Here is a 10356-nt window from a genome sequence, read left to right as displayed (position 1 = left end):
TGAGGTTCTTTTCATTTTTAAAGGTAGAAAGTTTAACTATTATAAGTTATAAAATTCTTAAATTTAAAAGAAAAGTTAGGTCATACTCCAACACAATGGCCCAGTGCTGGCAATACACACTGAGGCTTACGCTGCAAATTAATATTTTATATTTTGATATATTTAAATTAAATATGTATGTTTATTAGAAAATAACTTAAACGCTAAAATAGCACGCTAAATTAGCATTAATTTGTGACAAGCTGAATTAGACGTATGTCGCAACCGCAGGTTCAGCTCGTTTAGGTTTATAATATTACTGTCTAATATATGTATATTTTAACAATGATTTTGTAGGTTTTTTTTTGCTAGCTATAGTAGTATAATCGTATATAAGTAGTTGCCGTGATAAAGTTCTAATCGACATGCTTGTCCACGAAACTCACGAAAGGAAATATTTGGAAATAAAGAATCATAAATAAGGTAGGTTACCTTGTCATAATGAAGACTACACACCGAATGTCATCGCAAGCTCTTTCGATAAAATATTGTATTATTTTGACTTTTGTTTACTGATTTATTAAATAATTTGTAGTATCTATTTAAATCTGATTATAGTGATAGATTAATTATTAAATAACAAAATACATATAATGTAATTATATATATATATATATATATATATATATATAATATAAACAAATATTAAAACAAACCCTACAACGATTGTGTACTTTAATATGTCTAAACAAAATTCTTTCTAGCGTTAATTTTGCAAATTATTCAAAGGTTGTGTTATTTAGCGTTCTCTAACGAACACAAAATGTTTTAAATCTCCCGACCTTCCTCTCTACTCGGATCACGGCGGATGCACTCAACGCATAAGTATAATGACAGAAAAAATACTAATGACAAGGTAACAATAAAACCGATGCATAATTATATTATATTATGTCTAAATCTATCTTAGTGATGATATTTTCCAATGAGCATTCGATTGATACTGGTTTTTAAGATATGGTTAATAATATATATATATGGTTCTAAGATAACAATATTAAAGGCTTAAATGGAACTTTATTCGCATAAATATCTATAATCAATTATGATATGTAACATTTTTTTTTCATATAAGAAAAAAAAATCATGACGACAATGTATGCAAAGAAATACAAGGAGAATTATTTAGTTATGAGCAGGACCGGATTAACCGTATCAGGGCACCTAGGCAATGAACGTCTCAGGTCCCTTTACCCTTTTCTAACTCTCTGCCTACTCTGTGTAATGGATAATCCGGCCCTTGTTCTGAATACATCATATACATAACTATAACTCTCGTTTTATGAGCATATACTATGTACATAACTTATTCAATGAAAAAAAAACATTTGAATAACTTCTCAGTCTTCGTTTTATTTCAAATATATATGTTGGCAAATACCTTTGTTTTGTGTTCTTAAGTTAAAGGTTATACGGGTGGAAATTAAGGACTATAATCTATTTTCTAGCATTTGAAGCAGTAACTATTTTCCTAATATTTTTTACTGACGAGCAGTCCGAAATTCGCCCGAAAGAAAACTATAAATATACATGAATAGATTTTTAATAAGCAGGTTCTTAATTTAAATATTTTAAAAAATAATTATAAAATGTGCTCAACATAAATTAATATAACTGTAAAAATGTTTATAGATTTTGTTATGAGCGACCAAAAATTATTATAAGTATTTAGATAAAATGGTTCCACGGTCGTTTAATATGAAATTCTTTCTACGACCTACATTTAATTAGTACAATATTAAGTCAGCGTTAATTTTAAGAAATTAATACAATATATTGGGATTATATACATTTTTAATATAATTAAGTTTTTATAAAACCAAAATTTTTTGGAACAGTTTCATTAAGCAGAAGTAGACGCATTTGCGTTTATTGTTTTGTTCAGTTAAAAATAAATAAGCGCACAAACAGACGGATTAAAAAGTTTTTTATATATATATATATATATTATTCAATACACAGTGGAAGTAAATATCTACACAGATTGATAAATAACTATCTGTCGCCCGCGGTGTCTCTCTCGTTTTAGCAATTGGTCGTCAAGTTGCCTATGTTCGTCCTTGGAGTTCAAACTTGGTTTATATCTCATTTCATCGAATTCGGCTCAGTAGTTTTGCCGTGAAAGAGCAACAGATAGACAGAGTTACTTTCACATTTATAATATTAGTATAGATATAACATCATACATGTTATACACTTATAATGTACATATTTTAATCTAGAATAACATAACTTGTATTGAAAAAAGCGGGGCGTTATGTATGTACGCATACCTAGAAGGTAAATCTGAGGCTAATTAAGTTACCTGTGGAATATGCTCATAGTAGTATTCTTCGAGTTAATGTCGATGCAGTTACACGTGCGCTTGAGATGTCTGGCTCAACCTTTAAACTAGAAAAGAGCAGTATATGGTGATGCTGATTACCGGTAGAATAACAAATGAGTGTTGTTCCCAGGCGAGTATACACAGTCCCATTAACGTTAAATACTCAAGAATAAATTAGTAAAATCGTTATAGTAATTAAAAAAAAAATTGCAAACTTAATCTTATCTGATCTTAAACTAATATGTATGCCGTAATAGCCAATAAAAATCAAATCAAATAATTATATCAACAATAATTGTATAATACAACATTTTATTATTATACTCATTTCCCATTACCACATGCCCGCGTATGTCTGTCATAAATCATAATTCTACATTCCGAGAAGGTTTCGTAGCCTCTTTTTCAATAGCTGTCAATATAAATGCGTATTTAGGAATTCTTTCCTCGTCAGTACATAAATCCAGCGCCAGACATTCGACGATTACCAACAAAGATCAGTAAAGTTACACGTGTAATGTATTTACGAGTGTTTTTTGTGCGAATACTTAATTACAACTAGCTAAGCTGGAAAGGTAATATTTACCTCGTTTGTATGTCCATATATATCCGTATCATTTGGAACACGGATAACTCGGCTGATTATGACAAATTAGAGTAATTGCAGATCAATCGATAAAAGTCTTTAAAGAGTATGCACAGATCCATAAAAAGTTACATAAGTAATTGTTTATATAAAAACAATTGAACAAATATGTGGCACAAGCCTAATGCGTATCAGTGACTTCACGATGTTCGACCTTGTCGATATAAAGCGACGTAATGGCACGTAATTGTAGATTGAAAGCTATATACAAGTTGCGGAGTTGTGGACTTGGTTTATAATCGTTTTTGTTACGACTATAATGTTTAATGGCTTTTGAATTCTAACAGTTTTATGATAGGTAGGAAAATATCAGTGCATTTCAGAAATAAAGTTTAAAACGGCTATTTTATCAAATATAACTATTTATTTAATTTATTTATTGTGCTCCTTCTCAGATATTTCAATTGTACCTTTCACAAAAGGTTGCTTGAAAGAGATCGCTCCTATAACGATGAAGCCGCCTATTGCAGTCAATTGGAGTATTATGAAGTATAAATAAATAAAATAATGATATTAAAAACCGGGATTTGTTCGTACGATGAAAGCAATGATAAAGAAAAACTTCTCATTTCCGTATATGTATAAGAGACGAAGTTTTTGTCCCGCAATAGAAATTAACATATAGCGACATGTAATTAGTCATCAATCTAAACATTGCAGATCTGGTCCGATTCACGAAGGACAGTCATCGAGCCGGCAATTACGAATAATTAACATTTCTCGCCATATTTGCAAATTCATAGGAATCTCGACGAGCATAAAACATCTGTTTTTGTTAAGATGATACATAAGTTATTCGAATCTCATTTCCAAGCGCTCGTAGTATCGCATTATATGTTCCTTTCCCATAAATGAAACGATAGAACGCAATAAAATAAATATTCATCTACCGCTTTTCGACTTATTTAGATCGTATTCATTTATGTTAATGGCTATAGAAATGCGAATTATGTGATCAAGAAATGAACTATTTCAAGTTCACCGCAAACACCGCAAGTCTTTTTAATTTTACTAATCAATAGTTGGTTGTGATTCGTTATTTTTCACACGATCACACCTCAATCGACAAATAATAGAAAAACCCCTTGACATTTCAGAAAAGTAGCGATTCGACCTCGGTTGTACCTAAACAGATATATTTACCATCTAGAGAAGACATCAGCGTGTTTAAACACTCAGTAATTAACAAGATAATCTGTGTAAGTGAAGAACGACGCTATTGTTATAAGAGTTATTAGTACTTTGTTGTTTTGTTATATGGTTGGGTTATACTGAGCGGCCGGCCTTGGGCGCGATTGACATTCCATGCCCTTTCTTCCACCTTGCCTACATCTTCTTGGACGGTGATTGCATACGAGAATCGTTATTAATATGCCACGCTTCCCCACCAACCAAGGTCGTGTCTATGTGCAGGCCTCTTTATTTTTGCGAACTGCGAACTTTATTATCTGCCTTATTGCTTATGCGATAGAGGTTATATCGGTCTGAGTCAGATTCAACCTAGACTTGGTTTGTACGTGACCAGGTTACCAGCATTCAGTGACATCTGGCGGCCGAAATGGCAACTAATTTGGTTTCAAGATTACCGATTAGACATTTCCGCGTCACGTTTTGATGGGCTATCTCGTTATTAAATTAAAAGATTATAGTAAATGGAACTGAGCTGCATATGCAGGAAATTATTCTCAATTTCAAAATTTAAAATTTAAAATCCGTAAAAAATATTTTATGAGATTTTATGAGCATTCATTTCAATCGTTTCAATTAAACAGACAACGATAAAATTATTGTGTAGTTGAAATTCGTTTGGATTTATGAACCAAGGTTACTTATGAATATACACGAATATTGATCACGATAGTTAAATATAATTTTATAATTTAACCAACTGATATCGCTTAAAGAAGAAGAATAAACGCGAAGTCCCTCTTGCCGATGGAAATTTTAATATAAACTAAGCCACTATTAACGTTAACTACTACAAGCGACGTTTGAGTAATTTTTCAATTTACCATTATGCGGGTATCTCGCTAATCGTATTCAATAAAGTTAGTATATAACGTGTTACATAGCTTTGTGTTGCACCAATCCACATGCATTTAGTTCTGCAGTTGTAGTTTTTTTGCTAAGAAGGGCGGTCGTTGCTCGACGGCGTTAAAACGTCGCATGTAGAACACTTTAGTGACACATAATAAGGACTTTAATGTAAAGCAATACGGTTGAATTTATTGGATGAGTTATCGTCATTATCCTATCAAAGCGACGACCGTGAAGCCAAAAGGGTTACAATTTGGCCTGCTAATATGCAAGCGGGGAAAAAACATTTTGTGTTGAACCTTATGTATTAACAAATACTGTATCTTATGTACTTTATAACATATATATTATATGAATAGACTGTATAATACATTTTCAGTAGCGTTTATAAAATTAAAATAATGTAAATATAAAACATGTAATCATAGTGAGAATATGTACATATAAGTACATAATGTAATTTATTTACATAATGTAAATTATTGTAAAGTATATATTGAGCGTATTTTATCATATTCTTAATGGAATTTGACATTGCTTACCTGCTAGTACTAAATTATCTATTTATCGAATGAGAACGAGAATCGAACGAGAGGATTCAGACGCACATGTGCGATTGAAATTGTATCTCATCCCGTACTTGGTGCTTAATCCAAAATGCTATATGCTATAACCGTCCGTCCCGACTTAAAATGGGTTTTATATATTTTTAATTTATTTAGGTTACCCCTAACAATACCCCCTTTCAATTTGAAATTTCGGAAAATTCTTACTGAGTGAACGTCGTAAAATGAGTAATTATTCTTTAAATTTCAATCGGTCGTTAACTTTCGGAGATTTTGTGATGAATCAGTTAGTGGTATTTTGTATGTATATGTGTATATTTATTTGTACATACGTACCACAGATATAGAGTAGGCTAGATAACGCATGTTCATTAGACAGTTTGAAAACCGAGTGTGTCATCTTTTTTATACCTACGATGACGTCATCCCAGCCATACTTGAACATCATAATACATTATTTTAAATTTAATGACAGCTATTTGAGCAACAAAATAACTTACTCTATTTACTTTCCTAGAAGCGATTTACGGCTTATAACGGCACGGTTGGACATGTTTATGTACTAAAGTAGTAGCCTCAAGTTTTTGCATAGCCCAAACTTTGGGCACGTTTATCCGGCCGGCTTGCGATATATAGTTTACTATATATCTGTGCCATATACCTATTTTATGACTTTTTTTTTAAATATACCTTTTAATTTATTTTAAAAAACATTTTTAATAGTTACATATTGATTACTAAAAATAATATACTTTCATTGTGTCGGTTACAATTATTTGGTAAAATTCTTATTTTACCTTTTACTTTTGTAAAATTTATGTACATTCAATTCATAATAAAGCAATCCATATCCCTGCTAATAAATTTTGTCGTAAGCCTAACGTAAGCCCTCTATTTTCTTGCTTTTTAAAAAATATTAATTTTTACAATATTAGTATGTTTTAGTAATAATTGGATTAAATACGTCGTGTAATATTTTCAAAAATAGAATTAATTTCGAAAAACGTCAGCCAGTGTAAAAGTTGTACATTAATACTAATAAAATAAAATAGTCATTATGACACATAATTTTATCAGGAACATAACTAATGGGGAAAAGCAAGTGACTTAACCTTTGTAGAATTGCAAAATATTGGGGAAAGATATAGTACTTAATGTATTTCTGAGGAAATTGACGAAGGTTGTAAGTGCGGAACTGTGAGTTAATCGCATTCAAAATTGATCGTATTTATTCTAATGGGATAGATTTGGACTACAGAACAAAGGGTGACCTTCGGATGCGCTAACTACTCAACTAAAATTAGGTAGGCAGCCGCGCGGCATACGTAATTTTCTTTGTGAAAAACATTGAGACCTATTGTACTGAATTCGAGTTCCGTGAGCGGAGTGTTAATAATACAATGTACCTACATCATCATTTATTTTATGATTCTACTTAATTGTATTTTAATTTTACCGTAGATTGGTGACGTCATACGTGAAAGAGTCAGTTGACAACTAACAGTGAGTGTTAGCGTATTTTTAGTTACAAAATATTGCAATTTATTAAAATACTAAAATGCATGGCAATTATAAAATATAATTTTCTTATTGTAAATTAAAAATTTGTAAATTGTAACTGGAGAGTATTTTTATTATAAGAGTATTCGTATATTTGTTTTTTTTTTTTAAATTATTGATGAATTTCTTTTGTCTTTTCGAATTATAAACTTGTGTTTCGGGTAAAAAATATCTTATTTTATTAATTAAAACAATTGTACGAATTTAAAATGTATTCATTAATTTTAAAAAAAATGCAATAAGTTACAAGAACTAAGCTTGGACAATGCCGTATGCCAGTTCCCATAAATTAAAGGAATTTAAGGAAATACCATTTCAAAATTTAATCCAAGCAAGAAAAAAGTGCTTTGAAACAAAGATAATGACAAAGAAATGGATAGCACGAGACCCGGAGTACAAAACGTTCTTTTACAATAATACCTGAAGCCGTTTAATCATGTGATATAAAATATACTACGTTCATAGCAATCAATCCAACATAGTAACATGAAGAATCTAATAGTATACAATTTCATCACGCATCATATACGCAGACGTTATTAATATGTTCCTAGGCATTAACGCTCATATTATATGACGTTTCCGGAAACAGGCACGTGTAGTTTTAACTCGATTACTACCTGTAACAAATCGTATTTTTTAAATTACAAAAGGTCCTACTTATGTCAATCACGCCTGTCGTTAACGACAATCCTTTCGAGTTTATATCAACGCTGACACCAGTTATGCGTGTGTACTGAATCTTATTAAATGATTCAAGGTTCTGCGGGTATGATTTTAGTGATGGTATTAATTTATAGGCTCGAGGCGGTTATTGATTGATCGCTCTTTTCATGGTTCGTTTGTAATCTACAAAAGATTAGTTTATTTTTCTATTTATATTTCAAACTAGCTGTGCCCGCGACTTCGTCCGCGTTTGAATTTAATAACAAAGCGTGACTTTATTATTATTTTACATATAATTCTAAAATAAAAGTAGCCTAAGTTACTCCTTATTACATGTGCTATCTGCCAAAAAGTCCCGTCAAAATCGATCCGGCCGTTCCAGAGATTAGCTGGAACAAACAGACAGACAGACAAAAATTGTAAAAAATGTTATTTAGGTATATGTACCGTGTATACATACATATGCATTTAGTTAAACGCGGTTATTTTAATATTACAAACAGACACTCCAATTTTATTATATATATAGATTGTAATATTGATTGTATCGTCTATGTTTTATGTTCTATTATATTGTTGTATTAGTCAATACTTTTCAATTAACGCTTTCGTCTGTTATCATTTGAGTTTTAATAATAAAAAGACTTTAAACTCATACTATCCAACATAAAACTTAGCGCTGCTGGTTGTTATTTCTAGTATAAGTCGAATTCTTCCTTAGTATTCCGTTTGCATAGATTTTATATTTAAAAAACGTTTAACGCAATAGTAGCTTGCGTGCTAAATAAAAAAAATAGTAGATATGGCTATTGGCAGACCATGATACGGAATTATACATTTTTGATTAACGATATTTTTACGGTTTGCGTTTAAAACTCGCATTAGATAGGAAAATTTGATATTTGTCTTGATTTCTTTACAATAAAATTGATATCGTACTGTACTGTTAGTGAAACATTCCAAAGAAATATTTCTTATATAGAAGAAGTTTAAAGGTGATATAAACATATTATATTCATTTATATTATATATTAATGTAACTTACTGTAGGTAAACCCATTATGCGCGTTTTGTTTCTTGTAACTTGAACCATTTACAAATGATTACATTACTTTAATAGGTTTAAACATTATTTACATATTAAGTTTAGACATTCGATATTTAAATATATAATGAATTAAATTTAATTAGTAATGATTATTTGTAAGTTTCATAAACTATACAAATTTTCATTTAACCGTAAGTTCTCTTTCGTATATTAACTTTATTTAAAATGCTAAACTCATTTTAGCTTTCAGATTTGTTGATTTCATAATCGATTCCTTAATAACAGTAAAACTCGAAACTCACTTCAAAATATGATCATACAATTTTAAAAAGGAATATGTTATACCAAATGACTAAGGATATTCCTTCTAGAGATACTTATTGACTATAATAGTTAAATATAGTTGGTATTAATCGAAAGCATTAAATAATCAAAATATCCCAATAAAAAAATTATGAAGTCTCATCCAATTTTTATATTTTTCTAATTTATACTCGGTTGTGAGATGTCTCATGAAATGAAATTTTGATGGCTTTACGCACGCTCGTTAAGGATACACTGCTTTTGTCTAAAATCCTCTTTAAATATTTTACTGAGACAATATAAATTAAAATTATCTTTTAAATATATATAAATAATATAATAATATTTTAGTATTATATATATTTTATTATTTATTACAAGCACAGATGTTGCATGTCAATTTTATATACATAAAGGTAGTTAAACCTCTTTAAAACGCGCTGCTACTTCTGGTAAGATTCATGTATAACTCTTGGTAAACACTAATAAAGTGTTTTCAGTTAGGATTTTCTTTTTTGTTTTACGAAAAATTTATTATTTATTTATTAATCCTTTATTTACCTACTTTTTATAAATTATGAATATGAATTGCGTAATTCACTATTTTATTTTTAAATTTACAACAAATAAATGTCTGAAATTGTTTAAACACCCGTTTGAAACAGATCTAAGAGATTTTCAATCAGGTTTGTTATTATTTATAATTGATATTATTACATTATTTATTAGCAATTAAGGGGCTACCGTTGCCAATAACAATAAACTTGTCCTACGCTTATTGCTTGTATAAATAATAATTAATTTAACGTGAAACGGAATTTATAAGTGATTAAGAAAGTATTTCGAATATCATATATTTTTACTTTTGTCACATTATTTATCGAAGATTATTTTTTAATAGTTTCATAAATATTTAAAAAAAAAAAGAAAAAAAGTAAATCACAAATTATTTATGTGGTATAAATGAAATGTCACTCTTTTTGATCACTTCATCAATTTGAATAATGAGATGCTATGTAAGAACTATATATTAAATTTTAATTTTTATTGCATCTTTAATCTATACTAGTAGCTTACAGGTTCAAACACCAGATCAAGCCAATAAGAATTTTATTGGGGTATTTTTCATTAAGCAGGATAATCCGTTGCTCCTGCGCCTACTGCT

Source organism: Vanessa tameamea, chromosome 2 (assembly GCF_037043105.1).
Source record: "Vanessa tameamea isolate UH-Manoa-2023 chromosome 2, ilVanTame1 primary haplotype, whole genome shotgun sequence".
NCBI classification, from domain to species: Eukaryota; Metazoa; Arthropoda; class Insecta; order Lepidoptera; family Nymphalidae; genus Vanessa; species Vanessa tameamea.
This window is presented reverse-complemented; position numbering follows the sequence as displayed.